Here is a 13,680-nt window from a genome sequence, read left to right as displayed (position 1 = left end):
GAGACGCACCAATAGTTACCGCTCACTGAGTATACTTGACGGCAACTTCTAAGGGACTGTAAAAGGAATTTCTGGTCTAACTGCAGATGGGGCCTGAGAACACAAGAATGATAAGAGCATTGGTGACTTCGAAGCCTAGATGGCTGTCCTCAAGGCGTTGATGTATTTTGGATGGTCAGTGGACTGGCCTTGGTGACAGATCAGGCACAGGAGGAATATGAAGGGGAGAAGCACTTTGGGCATATGGTGGTCCCAGTAACTGTGATAGGAAACTCAGGAGGAGGAACTGACTGGGGTGGGAAATAAACACAGGAAGAATTTAGTTCAGTAAATGTTGATTTTAAGGTGGATGCGGGGCATAAAGGTAAAGAAATCTGGTGAGTGGCTAAATTTAGGAATCAAGATCTCAGGAGAAAGGTTGAAAGGAGTGAGCAAGATCAGGATATGGGAACATTTTCTGTACAAGGCCAGAGAGTTAACACGTTAGGCTTTGTGGGCCATGTGATCTATCACAACTACTCAATTCTGCCATTGTTAGCACAATAGCAGCCATAAACAATAGCTAAAGAATGAGTGTGTGCATATTCCAATAAAACTTTATTTATAAAAACAGGTGCCAGAATGCATTCGACCTGCAGGTCATAGTTTGTCAACCCCTGAAGCAGATGACAAATGCAGCCCTGGGAATGGACAAGGTCATCCAGAAAGAACATGTGCAAGGCAAATTAGTATGACACGAAGATTGAAAACACGTAGTTCTGAATTTCTCTGGAGTTCAGTAAGGATATAAACTCTACATAAGGCTTGCAATCAGACAGATGCTTCACAAACCCTGGCTCTGGTTCTCACTAACTGTGTGTGAAGTTGGGCAAATTACTTAACCTCTGAGCCTCAGATCCCAGGACTGCAAAATGAGGATAATGATGCTAACAGCTAACGCTAGGCAGGGGGCCAAAGAATATATTAATATTTATACCAATCCTCAGAATTAGGTACTATTATCGCCTCCTTCTATAAATGAGGATACTGACCCACAGAGGGGCTAAAACGCACGCCTGTGTGACACAGCTGGTAAGTGGTGGGAGAGGTCTGATTGCAGACCAGGCAGAAAGCCCTGGACCCCTCACTCTTAATCACACTCACACCTCAAAAGGTTATGCTGAGGGTTAGATGAGAGACAGTGAAGCCTTTTATCATTGCACCTGGTGTGTAGAAAGAACCCAGTAAGTGGTGGCCATTATCATCATAACCCTGAGTGAGGCTGAGGGGCTAAGGACACAAAGATGACTAGGACAAGGCCAGTCTCATCCAAGACACTTACTTTTGCTCTATTTCTAACACCAGCTTTAAAACGGTCCCCAAATCAACTCCACTGTTAATTCTCATGCTGCTTTTCCCTTGAAGAGGGGGTGTGAGGAAAGGAAACAGTATCAGCTTTCTTTATCTTTTTGTTGTTTTCTTTTACCAAGTGTTCTAGTAAAGTTTGGTGTATTCTTCTTAGTGTACATACATAGAAACTTCCAGAAGGACCAGCTTTTTTTTTTTTTTTTTTGCTGCTGGTGTTCCAATCTACTGTAAGAATCTACAGGTCCCTATTTTGGGTCCACGTAGAAAATATTATAATAAGCATTCAGTCTTGACAGAAACTAGGATTAGCATTCAGAAAAAAAATGCTTCCGCGAAAGATAGTTCTGTCCAACCAACTCCTATTTATCCACTAAGGTCCAGCTCAAATCTTTCCTCCTTTGCAGAATTCCCTGATCCCATTTCTCTTGGCAAATTTTTGATATCTCTCTTAGGGCAGTGACCACTGTTAACAGTTTATTTTGTTCCTTCTGCTGGATGAGGAATTCCTAGACTGATGGAACTGGAGTTATTTTTACCTTTTTTCTTGATATGTGGAACAATGGTTAACACAGGGATTTACATATATGACAGTAGGAAGTACAGGAAAAGCCATTAACTCAAAAAGAAAAAGGAATTTAGGTCATAAGTAAACAATAATGAACTTTCATATTCTATTTACTAGTGATACCATTTTTCCAAACATTTTTAAAAAGTTGAATAATCACATGAAACATACCCAATTATAATTTAAATTTATTTAACTAACCAGTGTTGCTGAAATGGAGTTAAAGTCAGTGTTTCACTTTTCCAAAAGAATATGAACCCTGGGATGAATTATCCTTACCTATGAAATGGCGGAAGTATTTAGATCTTAAAGAGAAGCCAAGGAGGGTACAGCAAGAGGAAATACAACGATTAGCGCTTAAAAACACGTCTGCTTATTTCTGTAATTATTCTATATAACTATATATAACTTTATAACTATTTTTTTTAATAACGGTCAACATCTTAAATATATACTTCACTGTAAAAGGACTAAATAAATGCCGTTTCTGTTTAAACAAAACTCGGCAAAAAACTTCAAATATGCCTTGGGTGCTATGTTAATGCCAGGGATTAAAGACCAGTATTTATAGCACAAAAAAAAAAGCATAGCCCCTACTTGGAAGGGGTAAATCAGGGGTTCTCTATCTGGGGCCCTATAGATAGATATCAAAATCCTTGGCCAACTTTGGGAGGGTGTGTGAACTACCCGCAATTATATGCAAAGCTTTCTGTGCACGGGTCTTCTTCAGAGCAGCTGTCTAGAATCCCATTAAATGCCCGGAGTCCATTATCTCCTCAGACCTAAATCACCGTCTGTAAACAGGCCTCTCCAAAACACAGTTATCTTACTCAAAAAGTCTAAGTATTCCAACCTCCTACTTTTGAAAAGAATAGAGGACTAGATTATTAGTCCAAATTAAGCAAGCAAATATTTGTGGTTCTATCGCAGACCACTAGCATGAGAGCCAAACACCAAATTTTGTCTATTAGTTAGAAGCCAAGCCTCTTTCCCACTATTTCCCAGAGAAACTTACCCTTAACTTCAAATTTTTAAACAGTTCAGTGTTTTCAGGGGTCTGAGACATCTTTTTATCCAAAGCACCAATAAAAGACCAAAATCAACATCGTAACAGATGAGCACTTCCGAAAGGCTTAACTATTAATTAGTATACCTTATCTTTAATCTACAGAGTTAACTCTAATTAATAGACCAAAGAACACAGTGGTGCAAGAATGTGTTTCTTCCAGGTTGTTTTTTAAGGTAAATCACAGCAAGTTGAGGGCTAAATTAAAGTAAGAATTGAGAATTCCCACTATTCCACTCATAGGCTATCATCCATCTCTTATCAACAAAAGATGTTTTAGTTGAGAGAGAAAACTATTCTTTCTAGAACAAAATAAATTTCTCTGAAGGATTAGATTTTGGGAGACTTTATAGCACTTACAAAAGGCTTTTGGGATAATCCCCCTGCTAATTTAATTTTCTGCCTTTTCTCCACTAATAGTCAGGACCAATTTGGAATATCTTTTCCAAATTATTGAAAATCAGTGAACACGAGCGTCATTAATGCTTTCAGGCCACTAATGTACAAGAGGTCCCTCCTTCAAACTGTACAAGATGGTCGAAAACGAGTCGACCTTCCTAAATTAGGAAGTAAGTAAGAAAGGCCCGGAAATTCAAAAGCTGTCTTCTGTTTACAGGAACTTGCTCAATAAACATTATCTCTGACGACCACAGAACCAGCATTTCCTTGCGTTCACCTGACATGAGGACCCATAAAATTGTATCCCGGCTCTACAGCAGCTTCTCAGCTCCCTGAAGGAATAGTTGGATTCACACACGTTCCAATTTCTATCTGTTCTGCATAAAAGAAGTAGACTCGTAGAAAAGACTGGATTCATTATCATGTAAAATACAGCCATTAGCAGCAAATGTAGTAACTGTATTCCCAGACATAACAAGATCAGCCTCTTAGGCTTCTGGGCTGGAGTTGGGGGATAAGAGGTGGTTTCCAAAAGAAGAAAACCTTCCTTCTGAAAGGGTCATTCAGAGGGGTAAATTAAATAACAGGACCAAAAAAAGGAAGCCACAGCAGGCCATTCCTCCAGGCGCCATCAAAGCAGAACATTCTATCCAAATGCCCCTAGGTGCTCACACCAGCGTACAGGTAATTCCTAAACACGCTTCTGGTCCTCTCTCAGAATCTCTCAGAAGCTACCTTGTGTTTGGAAAACGTGACTCACTTGCCTCAAGCGTCTATCGTGTTAACACACAGTAGATGTGTTATCATCATGCCAATTAGATGCCACCACTAGGAAATAACCATGGGTTAAGGACAGAAGTGCAGAAATTCCAAAGCAAGGGGAGGAGAAACTAAAACCCTAGTCTAGGTAGTGATGATGAAATGGCCTCAAAGATGGGCAAGAGGGGGAAATCTAGAGAAGAAGGCCGGCGAATGGAAGGAACACAGCATGAGTGCTCACTACATGCCAGGCACAGCTCTGGGCACTGAGAACACAAGGTGAACAAACGGATGAGGCCTCAGCTTGCTCCCCTGTGGGTGAAGACGGACAAAAGACTAATTCACACTAGAGGATCAGACAGGGAGAGTGAATTAAAAAGGCAAAGAGGAAAGAAGCGACGGAGGGCCTTGAGGGGCTCCTGAGCCAGCGCTCTTGGCGGATGTCCTTTTTGAGGACGTAACACTTAAGTTGAGATCTGAAGGACAAGAAGGAACCCTATAAGACAAAGAAATTTGAAATCGGTCAACAATGATTCAATCCCGTCACTCGCAACAACTCAACTATCAACGCCTCTGTTCTCTAGAAAAGCACGCACACTCATCTTGATAGTCACCAGTGCAGCTCTGAGTTGCTATCTGTAGCTGACCCCACACTCTCGTATCCTCTGGAGGCAAACATGTCTCCGGTTACAGTAAACAGGAGAGCTTTCTTTATCGGGGGTCAAGAACACACTAAACCAAAAACTAAACTTCACTTGTCCTCTGCAAATGTAACCTGTTTGGCTTCATAAGTGCCTAACAATACCTTTAACTGAATATACGTATTTTATAAACTATATATATTCAAATGTGGAAACATCAATGTTAAGCATTAATGTGTGACAGCATGCCTTTGTGCTGTGGGGCATTTGCTGGGCAACGGCAAAGGATGGTGCTCAAGGGATGGCGAGCCCTAGTTTGCCATTCTACAGTTTCTACATTTTCTGGTTGTGCCATTGGGAAATAGCATTCATTTTCACGGAATTCTCAACCTTTTGGTCCTTCCCTTATACGAAGTATTAAGAAAAGTTTTTATTTATTTTATTTTTCCTCCCTGTTTTCTGATTCTTCATAGTTAAAACCACCAGAGAGAGGCCATCAGGATAACTAGCCTGATGCCTACAGAGACGTGTGGGACACACACAGAGAAGGGCGGGTCCCAGCACAACCAAGCGACATATCAAAAGTACTAGAAGCTATGGAGGGGGCCAGCCTGGTGGCATAGTGGTTAAGTTCACATGCTCCACTTCAGTGGCCTGGGGTTCACAGGTTCAGATCCCAGGTGTGGATCTAGCACCATGCTGTGGCAGCATCCCACATAAAAATAGAGGAAGATTCACACAGATGTTAGCTCAGCCACAATCTTTCTCAAGCAAAAAGGGGAAGATTGGCAAAAGATGTTAGCTCAGGGTCAATCTTCCTCACAAAAAAAAAAAAAAAAAAAGAAGAAGAAGCACTAGAAGCTATGGCTGATCCCAGAAGTCCAGTGTTCAAAATCATCATGTTAACATTCTGGATGTAGGGCTGTCTGGCTGTGACACCTGTCACTCCTTGATGACCAGGGTTGATTTGGTGAGCTAAGGGGGCCTCTAAAGGAACCAAACACAGGGTCAGGGAGAATGGCTTTCTGAATCAGCTTCCCAGAGGAGTGCATAATTAATTAATTTAAAAAGATAGAGCCAAAGGGCAGTATTAAAGAAGATAAAGCTGATAATATTGGATGAATGTTAAAAAGACTTTGGAGGACTTAGCTAAAGCCTTTTAGGAAACGCAACAAATAACCTTGACATAATGGTTAGAGTCCAACAGCCAACCCCTCTTCTCCTGACAAGACCTTCCACGCCAGGAAACTGGAGGTTTCTGAAACCTCAGCTTCCATCCTCCAAAAAAGCAGCTCTTAGAATCTTCCCATTTCTGCCAAGTAAGACATCCATTCATAAACTGAATAGCAACGTTCTTGGAGCTTAATGGGAAAAACTCTAAAACAGTGACATGCCACTAGGTTGACTCAAGGCGGAAGGCCGCAAGGCAAAGGAAGACAAATGTGACCAGCAGGGCGTGAATGGTGTATATCCTTTCCCTTCTAGTTCTTGGAACGCTTCTCCAAAGGGGCTCTCACTGATGCTGTCAGGAGAGAGGAAACAGCTGAGATCCAAAGGGACAGTATCTTAGAGACTTCTCTCAACCCTCTGGGGAGGGACTGGGGCCCCCTGGGAGCCACGGGCCTGGCTGGAGCACCCAGCTGCTCAGTCTCCAAACTCAGTGTGTCCTCAAGGGCTCCGAAGTTTCTAAAGAAACTGTGGCTACTGGAAGCTGAGCTCATCACCTGAGATCTTTTCTTTTCACAGAAAATCATGGACCTTTCAAACGGAAAGAAACTTTATTCTTCAGGAAGAAATAACCCTCACTTCATCCATCCCTTTTTTCTCTTTCTCTTTCATTTCCTCTTTCCCTTTTTTTTTTCTTCCTAAATGTCAACTAGTTATTTTTAAAAAGAAGAGTCCTGGTATAGTGAAGACTATGGAAGTCAAGGGAATGCCTACCAATTTCACACACTCTCACACCTTTATATAAATGAGCAAATCAAACAACGATATAAACGAAAACAGGCCAGGGGAAGTTCTGGAATTCACCCTGGGTCACACACTCACCGGGGGTAAAGAACAAAACCAGTGTCTAGGCCGTCTGACTCCCCGACCAGTGCCACCACGCGAAGATGAGACAGCTAACAGAAACTGATATGTAAAATTCCAGAGGGTGACATTTAGCCACTGGATGCATTTTTTTTAATCACTCGAAAAATCACTTAAGATTAGGGAAAAAAATGCAGCACAGATTTTCTGTAAGTTACAAAAATTCTAATAGTAATTTTCATAGGTTAAAAACGTAAGAAAATAGAAAATACGCACACATATATCAACAAAAAGTGACAACGTCTAGAATTACACATGACTTCTACAGCCTAGCTCTCCAGAGAGCTATTATATACGCTTTAATATACCACCAAGTGCACAAAAGTGTTCTAAGGTGAAGGAAATAGCCCAGAGTGAACACTCGTATTAACAGCCCATTGGGTAGAAAAGCCCACCCTTTGGGGCCCCTCCACTATGAGGCAAAATTACAGGGTTTGGATCAACAGGGCTAGCACTGCTTTTGACAGCAAGTGGACACATTTGGGGTCAACAAGGGATGGCTGCTGAAGCGTTGATTGTACCAGCCTGATGTTCCAACTTTAGTTACACCTCTTTTAGGTCCCTTTGAAAAGTGGCGTACAAAACAGAGGAAGGAAACAACCAGATGCTCACATCTTCCCTTTACACTTACAGGCATGGCCAACGCACTCTTCCAGGCTTATGAGGTTACCCTTCCAGCGTCGGGATTGATTTTTGAGTCTCACAAAAGCTCTTCATATTGTGCCCGCACCACAGATTTACACGGCTGTAACTCCTGTCAGACATCATCTCGGCTTTATGAATAAATAAAACTATGCCCCAGGGAAACATTGATTTAAGAGGAAAAATCAATACCCATCCAGCATGTGACATACTTGGGCTTTAAGGCTACTCATCCCCAAAGTACAATGTAATACTAAGTGAAAAACCATACTTTTTGCTTCCTAATAAAAGGCAAATGAGGGCACGTGAAATGGGAAGGGAAATGCTTGCCTTCCGCGGTCCTCGTATATCAGGATTCGCCTTCTCCTTTCAAAAGTGGTTAGCCGATACTTCAAAAAAAGGAAAGAGGAAAGGAAAGAGAAAAAAAGAGATGGATGAACCAATGGTGGCAACATCTTGATAATTTGTGAATACAGATTGTGAGCATATGAGAACTCCCTGTATAATGAATTCTCTCATGTGCGAGAAAGCTTTCATAACAAAAATTTAAAAGTATGTATGTTTGCTTGGAGAGAACTCCATAAGGCTAATTAACAACCAAGATGCTGACCACGGTTCTCTCTGGGTGATGGCCTCATTGGGAAGCTTTTTTTCTTGCTTGAAAGCATTACATTTTCTAACTTTCTATAGCGAATATGTATATTGCTTTTATAACTCAGAAAACTCACACACAATAAATGCAGAAAAGGATAGCGGAAAAAAAAGATAAAGCTTAATTAGACTGATTGCAATGCATTTTCTTGACTGTTGGCCTAGAGACAGCTAAGATTTACATCTTAACATATTTATTTTCAGCTCTTTCTCACTGCTCTTAAACATTTTTCAGAGCACAGCAGGTTGCTATTAAAATTGCCTGATTTAAAAAATAAAGCTAACAGCTTACGCTGAAATTAACCTCATCTTCGTGAGCCAAAGACCAAACACGAGACAAAAGCTGGCTAAGCTCATCATTTGCCCAGCCCTGCAATCACCGTACACCCAGTCTGTTTTCATAGCGGAGACAGTCACTGAAAGTTCTGACAGGCTGGTGGTAACCTTTGGTTACAAAGCCCCTCCAGAAAGCCAACACTCTTGCTGTCTTGCTCAGAATTGGTTGGAATTAAAACTGAATCCCATTATTTTCCTCTAGCTGCTCATAGGTGCAGTGCATCACTAATTGTGTTAGTGGCTGCCTCTCAAGAAGCGCACTCATTTGTTGATTTCGATGAGGGCTCACGGCTCACCAGACAGACTCTGATGCTGTCCGTAATCGCTGCTTGTCTTTCTGATAAGTAGAAAGAACAACTCTGGAAATTTGGGGTAATTTAAATTTTGAATCTTAAATTAACACACCATAAACTCAACCTCTATGACCACTGAAGTTGGCGAGGATATTGGCTGAACCTACTTCCAAGGTGGAAATGATACACAACTACAAGTTCCAAAAGTATGCAGCCACCGTGTTAGTACTGATGGGAGCAGAAGAGGTAAAGGGGTCAGAAATGGGCTTTGGTGGCTCTTTAATGCATCGATACTAAAAGCAAAGTAGAAGGCAAAACATCATTTGTGGAGAAAAATGCTTCTATTTAGTCAGAGAAAAGCACAGCTTCGGATTACCCTTCACAAATACTATCTTATTCTTTATTACAGTTTCAGAGATACACTCATTTAAAGAAATTAGAGAGCCTGCTGTGTGTTACTATGTGTAAGGCATTCATTAGATGTTGTAGATACAAAAATAATAAGATCCAAATCTTAGCCTCAAGCTTTGTTTCTATAAGAGGGTCAGGTATGTAAGTGGATAATTAAATACAGTGTGATCAGAGATACGACTGAAGAATTGTGGCAGCCCAGCTATATGTGGGGGAATCAAGGAGGGCTTCTCAGAAGAGATGGAAATTGAGGTGGATCTTGAAGGACATACTGGAATTTATCAAGACAAAAGGGGCAAGGGCATTCTGGGAAGTGAGAACAGCGGGTGCAAGGGCGTGTGTGCCTGAAAGGGCACAAGTTGCTGGAACACCCTGAGGAAGTCAGTCGTAATGAAGCACAGACTGCAAAGTGGAGGAAGCCAGGCAGTGTGCTGGAGGGGCGCACAGAACTGATCATGGAGGCCCACACCATGGTATTTGGATCTATTCTCAAGGTTACAAGGCCCACAGAAGTCACTGAGCAGGCAGCCATGTTATAAATTAGACAGCAAGGCAGCTAGAATGGGGACAGTCTGCTGGAAGAGAGCTATATTAGTTCACCCCAGAAACAGACTGGCGCAGGGCTGATGAGGGCCAGAACTAAAACAGTGACAGTGGGAGGCAGAGGAGAGGACGAGCAGAAAGATATCTACAGTGAACATCTGTGACAGCGGGCAGTTAATACGTGACCTCACCAGTGTTAATCACTGTTCTTGGAACTTTCATACACTATCTTAAACCCACAATCTGGTGTGCACTGAACGCAGAGGGTGAAGCAACGTGAGGACGTAGATTTCTGGCATGAGTTACGGGGTCGACAGTGACGCCTTTAATTGAAATACTGATTCCAGGAGAAGGAATTGGCTGTAAGGAGAGGACAAGTGAGGGAGGTGGGGAAGACAGCTTCACTGTACACATATTAATTTTGAGAGCTGCTTGGGATATACAAATGAGGACAATCAAAACATTGGGGTCAGGAATTTGGCAGAGAGCAAACTGGAAATCTGGGGCTAAAGTTGAAAAAAAAAAGGTGGGGGGCTATAAAAATATCCTCATAGTAAAATTTAAGGAATCAGCTACACACAAAAAAAGCAGTACACAATACAATGCTTTCCGGAAACTTACGAGGACTGTGATTCCACTCCTAAGACATTTGAGATCAATTCTAAAATATACAGATTCTTCAGTTAAATCTTAACTTCCCCTCACTGGGAAATGTTCTACATTTCAGGCCCACAAATAAAACACGTAAGGCGAGCAGTTCTAGTGGAAATGGAAGTGCATTAGAGAAAACAAGATTTAACCCCTGAATTGAGATTCTTGTCAAATGTTGGGAGACCAGAGGAAGGCAATTTTGGAGAGAGGATCATCAAAGCTCTCAATGCACTGATTCTTTAGACTAAGTTAACTAACAAAAGGCAGGCTGTTTTCCAGGATCTGCAGTTATATTTAGAAAGACCTCAGAGGGGAACCCAAATGACCCCGAAATTACTCTCTGCTCTTCTAGGAAGAAAGGGTTACTCTGGCAAGAGAAAGAATTTCTCAACGAGTTGAAGGAAAGATTTCATTAAAAGACAGTGGCCTATTTCACAAGATTCCTTCTGTGAGGAGATTGGGAACACACAGGCCAGATGTACCCCTTCCTTTCCAGCCTGTAGAGGAACTGGATAATGATGCATGATAGATAGGGGTCAGCCAGGTCACAGTGCTGGAAGTCTGTAAATCTTTTAAATGGATGGACTTCAAAGTTCAGGATTCATTATAAAAATTGATAACCATGCAGTCAACCAATTGCTAAAATCAGACACGAATGTCTTTGTGTTAACCTGTCATTCATTTAGGTTGCATGAATTTTGGATCTGGTTCCATTCAAAGATGACCCAAGGTCCTTAAGGAATTTTGATACAACTTTATTCTCAGCACTAAATGAGATTACTAATACCACTAATAATATTAACAGTAAAAAGCAGCCTCACGTATTTTTGTTGGTGGTGGTAGAGGTGGTGAGCAGTGTATGGAACCGGAAACTCATGAGGGTATCCAATTATTATCTCCATCTCAAAGATGAGGAAAGAGATTGAGAGAGGTAGGCATTTTGCCCAATCTCACACAGGTATTACAAGGCAGAGCCAGGGTTGTGCCCATCACTGACCAAAGGGAAACACCATGTTGCAGGAAGCATGACCATTGGTGTCAGTCTCTCTGGCAGAAGACCCACGGTTCTAAATTCTAAATTCAAAGTTGGACTAGCTAGTACCCTAGAGATTTTTCAGTTTCAAACCTTTGTGTCTGTAGTCCTACAATTAAGGGTCCCCGAATAAACTACTGACATCTGGACAAAGTTAAGCTAAAAGCAAGCTTGAATGAGCAAGAATGTTGAATAAATCAGATAAATGAATACCTTGAAATTGCTCTTTCCCTGTTCTGAAGTTTCACTCAACTGCTGAAATAAGAGAATGACCTCGTGCTTTCTGGAAAGGAAACACAAGACGAAACAATTTCAAAACTCTGAACTGGAGTAAAACTGCAATAACTAAGGGCAAAATGATTACTTTTTCTTTTACTTATCAAAATTTTGAGTAATAAAGAAAGCAACGGACAAACAACTATTTAATGAACCTTTAGTACTTTAATACTACAAAAAAAAGAATGTTGAAAAACATAAGTTAAAACTTGCTCTTAAAATATAGTCACCGACCTATACACTATCCCAAATTTTAAATATGTAAGAGAGCAAAAATGATGGCATTAACCACATGTGCTCTCAATGATTAATAATTATGCCCATGCTTTGTTTTTGATTCATTGCTTCATTCCACCTCTTTCTCCCAGACACTGACAGTAACTATGGGTTAGCACCATACACCTCAAACCTGGACCCTTCGAGGTGCGCAAGGTACCACAGATTAAAACACAAACAAAAACAACTGCTTGTCTCAAGAAGACGACAGCCTTGCCAGAACAAAGATGGCTGGACCAAAACGGTACAGAATTGTGTGATAACTGTTATAATAGACTCAGCCATATTATTTTATGTCTTCATCTTCAAACATGCTATATTTTTGTTAGCATGGTTTCCTATGGTTAAGATAAAACTATCACTTACAAAGATTACTACTTCCAAGAGGATATGTGAATCAAGTTTGAGGAATGTAATCTCAGATCTAAAACTCTGTTTCTGTGGACTGTGTATCTAAGAAGGCATCTTAAAATACGCAAAGTGGAAGTCAAAAGCATTGGGAGCAAAAGAATGATCCAATAACGAGACTGAATGTTCTCAGATAAATTATCCACTGAGGTAAATCAACACAACTTTTTTTCTTTTTTGGTAAAGTTTAATGGGGAAAAGAAAGTTATTTCTTAGAAAGAAAGGAAAAGCAAAGCAATGTTAGAAAGACAAAGGGGAAAAGCAAAGCTGACAACAAGCAAGGAGGCGGTCCCTCCATGACCTGCCATGTCAGACTCTCCAGCGGCAGGCAAGACACGAGCTCCCCAACCCCATCCCAGCTTACGGGCCCCCGCCCACGTGGTCGAAGAGTCTCCTGGATGTGAGCTCCAAGAGAAAAGTGCAATAGAAGGTGAGGGAGAGTTACAGGTCAGGGGAAGAGGAAAGGCGTGAAGACCACATTTGCCAAGAGTCCACTTTCAACAGCGAAAGGCAACGGAAACTTTCTTCTCCTGGCCTTTCACTGGGAAATCCCCTATTCTGAACCACTAAGCACTACAACTCAGCAACACTGTGGGTTCTGGAAAGTTTCCACACCAGCCTGAAAACCCTTCATTTAGAAAACCAGGAAGATGCATTTCAAGCTCTAAGCTACTGTGTCAGAATCAAGTGTTTGGGAATAGCACCTGTTTAAAAGCGGAGAAATCACTATTTTGAGATGCTGCTAAATCTGTCTAATAAATGCTTATTGATAAGTCTTTGGGCTATACAACAGCAAAGATGATAAGCCCCAGTTCAGGAGACCCAGTTACAAACATATACAATATAGAGAGACATCAGTAATAAGAGAAGTATGTAGAGGCTGTGGGTACAGCACAGACAAGAGCATGAGCACCCCACGCATACAGCTCTCCACAGCTCTTGGGATAAAACCCAAGCCACCTGGCGTGGTCTGACAAGCTCCCTGCCATGATGCCTGCCAGCCCACCCAGCATCATATCTCATCGTCTATCCCATGATCCTCATCTCCCATGCAGAGTTCTCCATGCCTCCGCCATGTTGTTTGTTTGCTTGGTTTTTTTTAAGAGGCTAAACAGCTAACATAGATATGAATATCTAACAAAGCACTTGTTTTTAAGCTGGAAACCACCTGTGGTGTGCTTCTTAAGAGTTAAGTGGATCCTGGTACCTGGTAGGTGGGTCCTCCAACTTGTCCCAACCTGGGTCCTCAGCCTGTCACATCCTTCTCGGTCTTCTCCTTCTTTGATTTACAG

General features: G+C 41.5%; 1 protein-coding gene across 4 annotated transcripts in view; it reads right to left on the bottom strand.

Annotated features, from left to right (window-relative positions):
• Window positions 1–13,680, bottom strand: part of PAG1 (phosphoprotein membrane anchor with glycosphingolipid microdomains 1) — a 136,947-nt gene that overhangs the window by 82,370 nt on the left and 40,897 nt on the right. For 2 of the 4 annotated variants that reach the window (XM_070481002.1, XM_070481003.1), the window contains exon 2: window positions 11,642–11,711. The exons of the other annotated variants lie outside the window; for them this stretch is intronic. The gene's annotated coding sequence lies outside the window, so the exon portion shown is untranslated. The remainder of the gene's footprint in view (window positions 1–11,641; window positions 11,712–13,680) is intronic. 4 annotated transcript variants of the gene reach the window in all.

Source organism: Equus asinus, chromosome 12 (assembly GCF_041296235.1).
Source record: "Equus asinus isolate D_3611 breed Donkey chromosome 12, EquAss-T2T_v2, whole genome shotgun sequence".
Lineage (NCBI taxonomy): Eukaryota > Metazoa > Chordata > Mammalia > Perissodactyla > Equidae > Equus > Equus asinus.
This window is presented reverse-complemented; position numbering and strand designations above follow the sequence as displayed.